The sequence below is a fragment of the Tenrec ecaudatus genome, chromosome 1, assembly GCF_050624435.1.
Source record: "Tenrec ecaudatus isolate mTenEca1 chromosome 1, mTenEca1.hap1, whole genome shotgun sequence".
NCBI classification, from domain to species: domain Eukaryota; kingdom Metazoa; phylum Chordata; class Mammalia; order Afrosoricida; family Tenrecidae; genus Tenrec; species Tenrec ecaudatus.
In genome coordinates, this window is record NC_134530.1 from 64,458,329 (window position 1) to 64,471,364 (window position 13,036).

Genomic DNA, 13,036 nt, shown 5'->3' on the forward strand with positions numbered 1-13,036 from the left:
GCTCCTCTGTGGAGGAAGGGATATGGGAATCTGCTTCTGAAAAGATTTACAGCATTAGAAACGCTATAGGGCAGTTCTAGTCTGTCCCATGGAGTCACTTTGAGTTGGCATCACCCGATGGCAATGGGTTTGGTTTGGGTTGGTGTGTGTCTAGCAGTTCTAGGTCATGTGTGTCTGAATCCAATTGTGCTCCATAAGGTTTTCAATGGCTGATTTTTCAGAAGTAGGTCGACCAGCCTTTCTTGCCTAGATATTTCTGGGTGAATTCAAACCTCCAAATTTTCTGTGAGCAGCCAAGCATGTCAACCATTTGGTCCATACTAAGACTCCATAGTCTAGTTTCTCTGTAAAGTTAGAAGTTCCTCAAGGAGTAGGGGCCGTGACCTAGAGGCCTAGAATACAAACGTCCTTTATAAAGCAACTTCACGTACATTGTTTCTATTCCTATGAGTCCAAGAATTATTGTCCTCATTTTATGGATGAGACATCCTTCTTCTCCGTGTCCTCTTCCCTTTTCTTCTGGGATGTATGTTCTATGCATTGCTTCTTCTATGCATTTTCTGGCTCTAAACAAGATAGACATTTAGAAGGGCTAAGTGTAGAGCAAGTTATTGCGAAGACCGGGGAGGCTATGTGCCCTGTTGCCTTGTCTGCCTCCCATTTGACAGGCTTTGTAACTCTGGGGTAACTGTGATTTTGTAAAATGTATTACAAATATACAGACCACAGTTTATGTATGCTGTCCCTTTCTCTGTTAAACATTGAGGTGTCAAATTCCAGAAGGAGCCCAAGTTCAGAGAAGTCGAGTAGACTGAGAAAGTCTGACTTTTCATTGCCATCTAGTCAATTTCAACTCACAGCGACATTATGATTACATCCCTAAATAAATAGTCAAAACCAAGCCGAAGATTTAGCGTGCTCAACCATGCTGTCTGTCACAGGAGTTAAATTCAAGGGAGTTAAAACCAGTCAGACGTGTTCCCAACAAAGTTCTAACAGTTACTCTGTGACCTTGGCAAGCACTTCAGCTGCCTCATTTTGAAACGTGATGGGCACAATGGTACCTACCGCAGAGTGGCTATTAGAACGGAATGGATATGCACGGGAGGTATCCAGCACAGCCCTGGCATGTAGTCAGCAAGCAGTAAATGGTGGCTGTTATTATAAGAACTGTTTATTGAATGAGTGACTGTGGCATATAACGCCAGCATTCAACTTGAAGCACAGAACTGCCTGAGTGGATCAGCTTTATAAAAAAAAAAAAAGGAACTGTAGCACTCGCCAATTTTTTCTAGAAATAAATCTTTGTGGGAGGATAATGATCAGTTGGAAAATGTGAGCCTGAGGGAACAAAGATCTGATCCCAAGAAACTGGGAAGCTAAGTCTCCCCAACGGGATGCGACCACTAAGTGGAACCTCCCCCGGAACTGGGCAGCATGGAGGTGGGCACGCCGAGCCCTGGGCGAGGTAGCCTTAGGCAGATTTTAGCGGAGGGGGTAGGACCTCTAGTGTGCGCTCATCCTATTTTGAGGGCCCCACCCTAAGCGTCGGGAGGAAGGGCTCCACAAGCAGCGGGCGGAGGCTGCGCGCGGCCCTCGACCTGACCATCTATGGTCACAGAGCGCGACGCACAAACAGGAAGTGGGATGAGAGTCGAGTTCTTTTCTCCACCTCCTCTTGGTGAGCAGAGGGGCGGCGTCGGGCACGCCATCACCGACCCCTTCCTCACACCCAACCCGCGCAAAGCCTTCTAGAACACTGCCCAGCCCCACTCGCTCGCTACGACACAAACGGAGAAACTAAGGCACTGCATAGGTAGGCGGGCGGAGGCACGGTCTGCACCCCCACGCACGGCTGACGGATCCGGACTCGCACCCTCAGAATCCTGCCACCTGGTCCCTCCTTGATCCCTTTCCCGGCTGCAAAGGGGGACCTTTGCTATGAAGACCTAAGTGACCGAAGCATTAGCCACTCCTCTCTCCCCCTTCTCCGAAGGTGGAGATTTTTCAGTAACTGCGGCCCTGCATTGGCCAAAGGGTCGCTATGAGTCGGAATCGACTCGATGGCGTGGGTCGCGCTTTTGTGCTGGGGGCGGGGCGGAGGCGCTCCGAGTGGGAATGGGCTCCACGGGGGCAGGCTTTTTGTCTTATTGGTCTGGGTCGGACGGGGCGTTTCCGGCGGCAGCTCCAGTCGGCCGCGGGGCGGGGCCCGGCCGGTGGACACGCCTTCTTCAGGTCGCCCCCGCCTTCGGGGCGTGGCTCTCTCCCTTGTGCCCTCTGGGCTCGCGGGGATTCTCTCGAAGGGGCGTGGATTCTGGGCGGGGTGGAGTCCGCGGCGCGGCGGTCAGACTCCGACCCTCTCCCTTTTTCGCCCAGCGAGCCGGCCCGGGGTTCATTTCCGGTGGGGGTGCCGCCCTCAGTGAGAGCCCGGAAGTGGGTCGCGCGAAGATTGCTGGGCGGTTCTTGCCGGAAGTGGAGAGCGGCTGATCGTAGTCCCGAGGTGAGGCTGAACTCGGAGGTGAGGGAGCGCTGGTGGGTAGGGTCTGGGGTGCCCCCCGCGTCCACCGACCCGTGCCCTTGTTCAGGGCCCCCTTGGCCTCCGCGCGGGTGGTGAGCGATGCCGAGAGGGCAGGGGGTGAGGCCCGCTGGCCGACCCGGACTCCTGGGCGCGGTCCCTTGAGGTGGGGCCAGGTTGACCAGCTGAGCCAGCCTGTACCCGGGAGGTCCGTCCGCGGATTCGCGGCGCTGGCTGTCTGCCCCTGCGGAGCCCTGAATCTTAAGGTGCCCTGACTGAACGCAGTCCATGAGACTTTAGAGCCTTTACTATTCTTCTGTCTCGCCCCCATTGCACGGATGGGTAAATTGATTGCCGGGACGAGAAGAAGTTTGAGGTCTTACATTGAGTGAAGCAAAGGATTGGAATAATGATCCCGTTAAATCCTTCCCTGCGTTCATTTCCCGGGAACCGCTCTTGACCGTGGGGTGGTCTTCCTGCGGGTGCTGCCTCTCTGTACTCGGCCAGATAAAGGCCACGTGCCGCGTGGAACGTTTTCTTTTAATGCAGTTTCTGGAAGTGTGGGGAGTTTGAACGAGCGAGGCAAGTCCTTGCCCTTTGCATTCTGGTGGACTTCCTTTCCTCTTATTCTGAAAAGCGAAACTAACTTTAGATGTAGTGTAGTTCTCGACCTAAACCCATGGCCCCACTGTCTAGTATCTGTCGCTCTAGAAGCCTGAGTCAACTTACGTGAGTCTTCGTTTTCTCATCTTTTAAGTGGAGATGTCTGTTCACCTCACAAGTTCTGCCAGATCCCCCAAAATGCAATTTTGAAACGAAACAACCTAGACCTCATGGAGCTAGCAAGAGTTTTCAGAGGCTTTCAGCAAGTTTGACAAGAGTAGAATGTTGTTAAGGATTAGGAGTTTAGGAAAAGCCTTTTTGAAGAAGCCAGATGTAAAGTGATAGCTGAAGGATGATTCACAGGAAGACACACTGAAGAGGGGAATTTGAATATTTTAGGCAGAAGTTATTATCATACCTGCTTTAATTAAAGCCCTTTTTAGAGATCATTTGTTGTTCAAGTAAAAATTGGAGCAGCCCAGAATATTTGTCATTCAGCAAGCATGTACTAAAGGTTTCATCTGGGTGAGGTAAGAGCAGAGGTGTATAAAGTGGGAGGAGGAGCCGACCAATCAGGATGCCATACTATACTGTGTAAGCATAGTGGGCTACAAAAGCATAGAGGATGTGTGCTGGGGTCACATTTCCAGGTTTCTTGGAAGAAGTAAAAATAAAACCTATGACCATTGAGTTGATCCAGACTCTGACCCGGTGTGAGAGAGTAGAACTGCCGCGTTGATAATTCAGAACTGTAAATCTTAACAAGCAAGCAGCCTCCTCTTCCTCTCACGGAGCAGATGATGAATCTGAAATACAGACCTTGTGGTTAACAGCCCAAGTCATAACCCACTTCCCCAGGAGGGCTCCTTTCTTGGTGAAATGAAGGCTAAGTCTTAGAGAATTTATGTAGCCATAAGAAGTCCTGGTGTCACTGTCATTGTAATGTCAACAGTTTAGACCCACCAGCTGCTCCTCGGGAGAAAAGAAGAAGCTGTCTGCTCCTGTGAAGATTTGCAGCCTCAGAAACTTATATAGAGCCCCCTGTGAATCAGAACAGACTCTGTGGCAATAGGTTCGGGTTCATGGTGAATCTGGAAAGAGGATTTCTAAGTGCAAGGATGTGGAGGTGCGAAAAATGGTGACTGGTTCAGTGTGCCTGCAATGTAATGTGTGTGAAGAAGTAGAAGTAGGAAGTGATGAGGTTAAATATGAAAGACTGTGAATCGCGCTGATGTTTGAATTTTAACTTGGAAGCTAAGGAGAAATTGTAAAGGATTTTATGTAGGTAAGTGATATGGTCAAATTTATGTTTTAAAATTCTGTCAAGTGAGAAGTTGACTAGACACTGAGGAAGTAGAGCAGCCTTTGGAAACTTGTCCTGGAGAGAAATGATACTGGCTTGAACTAAGACAGTGACAGTGGGGGTGGAGAGGAGGCATCTGATTGGAGCAATTCTATAAAGATGGAATCTATATGATTTGGGGGTTGATTATGGAAGGTAGGTGTAGGCATCATTTAAAATGATTGCCTGGCTTTGTAGCTTAGGTAATTGACTGATACCAAGATGGGAATAAGAGCACTCACTCATTGCAATTGAGTAGATTCCAACTAATAGCAACTCAGACTAATAGCAACCTTACAGGACAGTAAAACTGCTCTTGTGAGTTTCCAAGACGCTAAATCTTTAGTGGAGTAGAAAGCCTCATCTTTCTGCCTCGGAGCACCTTGTGGTTCCAAACTGCTAACCTTTTGGTAGTAATCCAATGCATAACCTGAGAGGGGAAATTAGGGAGGTGGCATGGACAGAAAACCAATTTTGGACATCTTTCATTTAAGATATTTATAGTACTTCCCCCAAAAAATGTCTAATGTAATTCGACTCATGTAGGAAATGCAGGAGCAAAGTGAAGATGTGGAAAGCAAAAGATGGCCTGGATTGCTCTGTGAAGAACTCCTGGAGCCTGGTGTTAGTGTCCAAAGATAAAACTAGAAGAGCCGGCTGCCGGACTGGTCAGGGCTTTATGAATCATAGCTGTAATGTAGCACACAGAAAATTTCTATAGGAATGTCCTGCTTTTTCTTCCCCCAAAATACTCTTTATCAATCAGGTGGGCATAAATGATGTCGCAAAGGGGTTTGCTGAAGACTTTAGCAATGGCATTGTTTTGTCAAGTACAACCTACTGTATAAATCAAAATTGGGGGTATTAAGCTCAGTGAGAGAGGGGATTTTTACTGAGACAATGAGTTTGTATCATGTCTGTTTCCCACCTGAAAAACCTTTCTTTTCCACTCACTTTGGTTTTGGGTAATATGTACATTTGTTTAGTTGTAGCTATTTTTACTTTTTGTTTAACCAAGGACTGAGTCTATAAGAGGTACTTCCTCCTGTAGGTTTTTTTGAAGCATTGTTGAGTCAAAGATTTGTTTTACTTAAGCAAATGTGAAGTGTCATTGAAAGTTGAGCTACGGTTTTTGAAATTTAATTCTGAGATTTGAAATCTGAGGATCCTTCAGCTATAACTTAAACCAGTCCTAGTGGTTACTCTTTACTTGTTTTTAGTGTCTTTACTTTTACTAACCTTTTCCTACTTTGTATTAACTAAACCTATAGGCATTGATACATTTTCTTCAGCTTTTCTATTACAACCAGAGTAATCTTTAAAAAACTTTCATCTTAATTACTAGTCACTGGCCTCATATTACCAAAATCAAGTCTAAACTTTATTGTCTAATAAAATTGTGTGTCATCAGACCTGTTGTATTGGATGAAACAGATTAACTTCAAAAAGTCCAAAACCGCCCAGAATCTGGATGGTAATGTGTTTGTGTTTGACATTACTATATACTAAGTAGGAGCCCTGGTGCCACAGTGGTTCTGTGTTGGGCTGCTAATCTCAAGGTTACCAGTTTGAAACCCACCAGCCACTCAAGGAAGAACGGAGACTTCCTATTCCTGTAAAGAGTTAGTCTCAGAAACTCAGCAAAAGGCAGTTCTCTCCCCTATAGGCATTGACTAGATGGCTGTGAGGTTTTTGTTTTTTGTTGTGGTGTGATTGGTTCTGTGTTGGCTTGCTAAGGGCATGGCCCCAGTTTGAACTCACCAGCTGCTCTCAGGGAGAAATTGAGGCTTTCGGTTTTCATAAAATTTATAACTGAGGAGAAACCCTAGTGTGCAGTTCTACTCTGCCCTGTAGCCTCCACGTTGGAATGGACTCCGTGACTGTGGGTTATGCTTTACTCTAACAACAAACTGCTGTATTATCTTCTTATTTGTATCTCTTGTGTCTTACACTTCCCTTTTGCTACACACTGCATGAGTTTCTCAGCCGGAGCACAATTGATGTTTTGAGCTGGATGATTAATTCTTTGTTGTGTCTGCATTATGGAATGTTTGACAACATCCTTGGCCTCTGCCTATGAGTTGCCAGTAGCACTCCCTCAATTATGACAACTGAAGTCTCTCCAGACATTGCTAAGTGTCTCCCAGAAGGCCAGATGTCCCCTACTTGAGAAGCACGGCATGAGAAAGCATTGTGGCTTTGATTGTGCAATGTTTTCTCTCACTAACTAAATTCTTCGGGGGGCAGGCGTCTTGGCCATTCTTAGCAGTCTTTGGCACATGGCAAATATGTACTTCCCTGCAATGAATGAATGGTGTTTTCTTTGAGGCATCAAAAAATACTCTTTCAAGGAATTCTGAGTGGTCCTTGAAGGACCTGCCCTTACTTCTTTTTCCTCTTCCCTGCTCCCCAGTTACTGTTAATTCTCAGAGGGTGTGATCTGGATAGGGAAATGAGGCATAAGTAAGTTTTTGAGCAAGTTGATGGTGTAATTCAGCAGATTGCTTTCTCAATGTGGGCGATGTATGAATTCCTTTTTTGTTTATGTTGTCCGCTGTTAGACTGGCTTTAGTGGACATGTACTTGTTTTATTGGATAGAATTGTTATTTCTTTACTGTCTTTAGGTTAACACAGCCACAGCATTCACCATGAACTGTTTTTCTGTATATCTTCATGGAAACCTAATGAAAAGAACCAAAGCTCTGTTTATTCCTTAGCTACAGTGCAAATTTCTTTGCCTGAACTACCATGCCAGATTTTCCACTCAGCTGGAAAATAGTTATAGTTGAAATGTTGAACGGAAAAAGCAAACTTACCCTCCTTGTTATGGTAAGGTTTTTTCCCCCCACTCCAGAGGCCATTAAAATTCTTATACTGAAGTTAATTATAGACTTGTAATCACAGAGTTCTTCATATCTTTAGCTGTAGGTGAATCATGACTAGGGACAAATGGCATTCTTGAGTTTCCTTTTACATAAAGAATGAGAAATGTTCTTATACAGCAGCTACCCAGCCTGAAACCAGACCCAACCCAAACTCACTGCCACTGAGGACATTCTGACTCATAATGACCCTGTAGGACAGGGTAGAACTGCCTCTGGGTTTCCCAGTCTCTGTATCTCTTTCCAAGAGTAGGAAATCCTCACATTTCTCCCTTAGAGAGTCTGGTGGTTTCAAACTATTCTGGTTAGCAACCTAACATGCATTCATGACTCCACCAGGGCTCCTTAACCTGAAGTCAGGCAGTACGGAACACCCCCCCGCCCCGGACCCCCAAATATATAGGAAGGGTCTGTTGTCCTGAATGTGCTTAGTACAAAGGTCTCGACAATATTTCTGAAACTTAAAACATTTTAATTTTGTTGTTGAGAACATATGATGGTCTTCAAAAAGTTCATGAGAAATGGAAGGAAAAGATAATGGAATTAAAAACATTTATGTAATGGAATTTTGAAGCTCCCTCATACACAGCAAAACAAACCATGCACTAGTTTAATCCATTCCTACTTGTGTAATTCAGTGACATTGATTATATTCTTCCAGTTCCATTCTCACCCCCACCCCTTCTTTTTTGCTGAGTCGTTCCTCCCTCATTAACCTAAACCAACTGCTCCTAAGGTTACTATCTCATTTTTCGATTTGCTGCTGACAATGTGATTCCTTTTTCATGATATGAGTGGGCTTCAAAAAGTTCATGAAAAAATTCCATTATCTTTTCATTTCATTTTCCTGGAAATTTTTTGAACTCTTCTTAAATGTGGGAGGGGGAGCCCATGCCCACTCAGTGACCTAGTTAAAGCTCAGGCCATTGAATCATTTATACCCCTCTTTGTCTGTTACTAGCTTGACTCCCTTTTGGAATTTCAGAGAGGGCTGTGTGCAAGGAGGGAACAGGAGACAAGTACTGATACTGGACTGGATTCTTTCACTCCCTGGAAGATAGGCCTCTCTTTTAATCTAAACCTCTGGTGGCCATGACTGGTGTCATTAGTTTCATCAGTGAAATCAAATGCTTGGGGAGAACAGTGGCTCCCGATTTGGGTTAGATTTAGATCATAATCTTTACTGGGACACAGTGAGGCCGTTCTTTGGTTGCTGTCTTAAGCCAGCCCACTTGTAGTGTCTAGGTTTGCTTTGTGACGTGCTAGAGCCTGATGATGCGAATTCGTATATCGCTAAGAGCATCCCAAGAGTGCTGTTGATTCTTACTCATGGCGACCTCGTGTGCGTCAGAGTCGAACTGCGCTTGTAACAGAGTTGTATATGGTGGGTTTTTTAAAAATAGATTGCCAGGTCTTAATTGTGTAGACCCAAACCATCAACCTTTCAGTTAGCAGCTAAGTGTGTTAACCCTTTGTAGCCGAAGGAACTGGAGAACTAAGTGACGCCTTACAGATTGGTGATCGCTTTGGAGAGATGTCCAAATGTAGCTGGGCAACTGTGTTCTGTAGGGTCACTTTGCGTCAGAAATGACTACGTGGCCATGAGTTTTGGGTTTTTTTAATTTTGTTTTAAAAATTACAATGAGTGTCTTCAGGCCTATCTCTTTTTCCTGCATTAGGATTTTGTTTTGTTTTAGGATTAAGTCTCAGGAATGGGATTACAAAGTCAAGGCCAAGAGAAGCATTTGGAAGCTGATAGATTGGACTAGAATACAGGCTGACTTGTAGGGTTGTTCTCTCTCTTCTGTTAACTCAGGAGAGAACTTAGATAAAATTTTACTTGAACAGGAAGCTGTTGTATTTGAAAATGTTTTCCGTCTGGTAGTTGTTCTTCTTAGGCTTATGCTACTGACATAATCATCTAAGGAGACAGGATTGAGGGAATAAGTTGGTGCCTTTTACTTTTGAATCACTTTTGTGAATAAACAGAAGGAACTGGGTGGTTTGAGTTGTCCTTGTGTCATGAGAATAGGGGGATGTGATGCAGGTTTGCAGGAGTCATTAGCCGTCTTATATTTCTCTTGGTTTCAAACAAAAGTAACAAAAGAACCAAGCCCAGTTTTTTGTTTTTTCCCCCTTTTGCTCTGCATGATATCCTTCTAAGGGCTTATCCATTTCTTGTGACTTCATGATATTTATTTACCGGTAACTTGCAAGCTTTTATTTTCAGCCTTGGTCTTCCCCCAAGCTTTTTTCTAACTGCATACAGGCCACTTCCACTTAGAAGTTTCTTCTTCTCTTTAAACTCGTCATATCTAAAACTGACCTCACTTTCTTGCTTTAACGAGGCCACACCTAAACCTGTTTCTGCCTCCAGTAGAAACCTGTTTCTCATTCCCCAGATTTTCAGCACAGCAGTCATCTCTGGCTCCTTTCTCTGAATACTACTGTACCCAGGTCAGCACTCCATCGTACTGGTTCTCTGTTTAATGCACACAGTTTTGCGCGCCTCCTCAAGAGCAAAACCAAGAGCAGTGGGTGGAAGTTGCAGGAAGGCAACTTTTGCCTCCATATAAGGAAGAACTTTCTAATACTTGAGCTGTCAGAATGGAATGGGCTGCTTTCGGAATCTAGGGTTCTCCTTTACTGAAGGTGTGTGAACAGAGGCTACCTAATTGCTAAGAATGTTAAGACTGCCTACACATCAAGTGGTGTTTTTACAAATTGATTTATAGAATCCCTTCTAATCCTGAGCTCCAGTGACTCAAGGGGAGGTAGCTTTGTCTCCCTGCTGGACTTCCTGAGGGCATGGATACTGTTTCACCTTCTTTTATATTCTCCACAGCACTTAATCAGGTGCCAATCTCTTAGTTGCCTGTTGTGTTGTAGTGTGATTTGGAGTCAGCTGTAGCAGTCCTATGGGACAGAGTAGAACTGCCCCCATAGGGATCTTTAGGCTGAAATCTTTCCAGAGTGACTCATCCACTCTTTTCTTCCCCCTGAGCTAGCTGCTGGTGGGTTCAGACTAAGCCTTTTGGTTAACCGTGAGTGCCTACCCGTTATGCCACCAGGACTATCATACTGGGTTTCCTGAAAGTTTACTTGATTATTTCCACTTTGTTCAACGGTTGTCCAAACCGCACTTACTCATACCTGGTGAATTTTTCGTTTGGAATTTCTTTTGCTCGGCCCGCGTATTTTACAACTAGACAACCCCTAGTCTCCAAGCTTGCCTTCCATGCCCCGAGAGCTTCCCTTTTCTCCACATCACGTCCTGTTTATGGGCAGTTTTCATCCCATTTCCCTTCACTCAAAACCCTTGCATGATTTCACATTTCTATATTCGAATATAATTTCGGAACACTGGGTTTGCAGAAGGCTGTGTATGGATAATCGTGAATGCCCAAACATCCATAGCAGACTCCCTACACGAATTGAGCCTCCATTGAGTTCCTTCTCACCTTTAATGAAGGATGTGAACTGTCTTGCCCTCAGACAGAGTACACTGTAAAGTAGATTGCCTACCTACACACACACACACACACACACACACACACAACCCTGGAAGGGGCAGTCTCCCTTAGGGTTTTGGTTGGGTGTGCCCTTGATGGAGATCGCATAGTGGGGTTGCATAATCATGACTACCTTAGTTAGAGGACCCTGGGCCAATCTTGTAACTTCTTCTGTTAACATAATGTACATGTCCCAGTCATGATCCTGTTCCCCTCTCTGTAGTTCATCTGTAAGTGTTTATGTATTGATATGCCATCATCATGGTTTTATGACAGTTCCCTTTATGTCCTATTTAAGTGACTGTTGGCTATGAAGGGCACCATTATGACCTTGTGCTAATGGTCTTTGTCCTATGTAAGACTAAAAAAATGTTTTCCTTAAATTGTATGTGAAACTTGGGGTCTCTTTGTACTGTAAAGCGTTTCCATAACATCAAATCTAAACACTGCTGGTTTTTAGTGCCGTCCATAAACTGGCTCAACTTGCATAATCCCCCTTCCTTTCCATGATGCTCCATGTGGGCTCATCTGCTCACATGTTCTGTCCAGAGTGCGCTTCGGACTTGCTGCTCCGGAATGTCTTTTCTCCTAGATTTCTCTCTTCCCTCCTAGAACCAGGCTACCTTTCACTTTCCTTGTTCTTCTCTGAACTCTTTTGGCATATAAACATTACAAATAACTATTTAATTCAGAACCTTAACATCCTGGGAAGAAAGAGCTCCAATTTATAGGCTGATGCTTTAAGTTTCTGTAATCAACCGAAGTTAGATAATATCTTAAAAATCTTTAAAAAACAAAACAAATTCTCTTTAATATTTATTCCATTTGCATTTAATTAATTTTAGCCTTCCCAAAAAGAATGAGTTTCGAGAAAGCAGGGACCATGCGTCTTTCCACGTCTTCAGTCCCTCCCACAATGCGAAGCATTTTTGAGCACCATCTGTGTCCATGTTGTTGTAGGTGCTGAGAGATGGCGCACATTGTTGCATGCCTTTGTGGGCGTGTTTGTGCATCAGTGCAAACTCTTTCCTCCTGGAGCATGTGTGTACAAGGGGGCTTCAGAAATTCATGGAACAAGAGGAGCTGATACCAAGGGCTCAAGTAGAAAGCAAATGTTTGGAGAATGATGATGGCAACAAATGTACAAGTGTGCTTGACACAGTGGCTGGATGGATGGATTGTGATAACAGTTGTCTGAGCCCCCAATAAAATTATTTTTAAAATAAAAAAAATTTGATATTGGTAAAAATAAATTCATGGAACAGTTCAATTATCTTTTCATTTCATTTTTTAATAAGCTTTTTCAAGCCCTCTCATATTTAGCTTATAGCAAAGGTAACATTTTATATTTGAACTGCATTTTAAGGCTTCCAAAGTTACTTAGGAAATCATCTCCTTGCTCCTGCAGCATTTGTGTGTGCTGAATGGGCATTATAATCTAGTAAATAATTGTCCCAAGGTTATACAAAGTTGGGAATCAAACTTTGGTCTTATAAATTCTGTTTATTTAAAAAGCCAGTGGTCATTGTATAGATTGTAAATTCCCAAACAGATAGGGCCGGCCACCCCATTTTCAGGGAGAAAATTACTCAACACCCCCTGGCAATTAAACACTTTTACGGTATAGCTTGTAATGCAGGATAAAGTATAGGTATCAACTTTTGCAACCCTTCTGGATTGTTCCAGTGCCCTCTCCCCACCCCCTCCGTGGGCAATATCGTGCACATTGGGTATGGGTATACCTCACTGGTATCGATGTTGACTCATGACTATGCTTAGTGTGTCCGAGTGAAACTGTTTCCATGGCATTTCCATAGGAAGAAAGGCACTAGGCCTTACTCCCAAGGAACCTCTGCGTGGATTTGAGCCTCCACCATTTTGGTTAGCAGTTGATGTATTAACAATTTCCACCACTCAAAGATTCCAGTTTTAGGTGGAGTAGAAAGAAAGGCCTGGCAGGCTTCTTCTGAACAACCTATGCATCACACCAGCTTATTCAGTAATGAGTCCTGGGGATTACACAAGACTGGGCAGCAGTTTTCTTTCACCTTGTGTAATTAGTTATTTCTAAAGCTTTTATGGTGAAAGCTTCAGTAGCTGGGACTCTGTACATTCATTTATGGAAGCTATAGTCATTGGCTATTATCAATTGAAAGTCACAAGAAATATGAATAGACCTAC

At 44.2% G+C, this 13,036-nt stretch overlaps 1 protein-coding gene across 2 annotated transcripts in view; it reads left to right on the top strand.

Annotated features, from left to right (window-relative positions):
• Positions 1-1,792: 1,792 nt before the first annotated feature.
• The window catches only part of CAP1 (cyclase associated actin cytoskeleton regulatory protein 1), a 29,667-nt gene continuing 18,423 nt past the window's right edge, over positions 1,793-13,036 (top strand). The window contains exons 1-2 of one of the 2 annotated variants that reach the window (XM_075554377.1): positions 1,793-1,816; positions 2,377-2,518. The gene's annotated coding sequence lies outside the window, so the exon portion shown is untranslated. The remainder of the gene's footprint in view (positions 1,817-2,376; positions 2,519-13,036) is intronic. The other variant, XM_075554371.1, reaches the window with a different exon arrangement.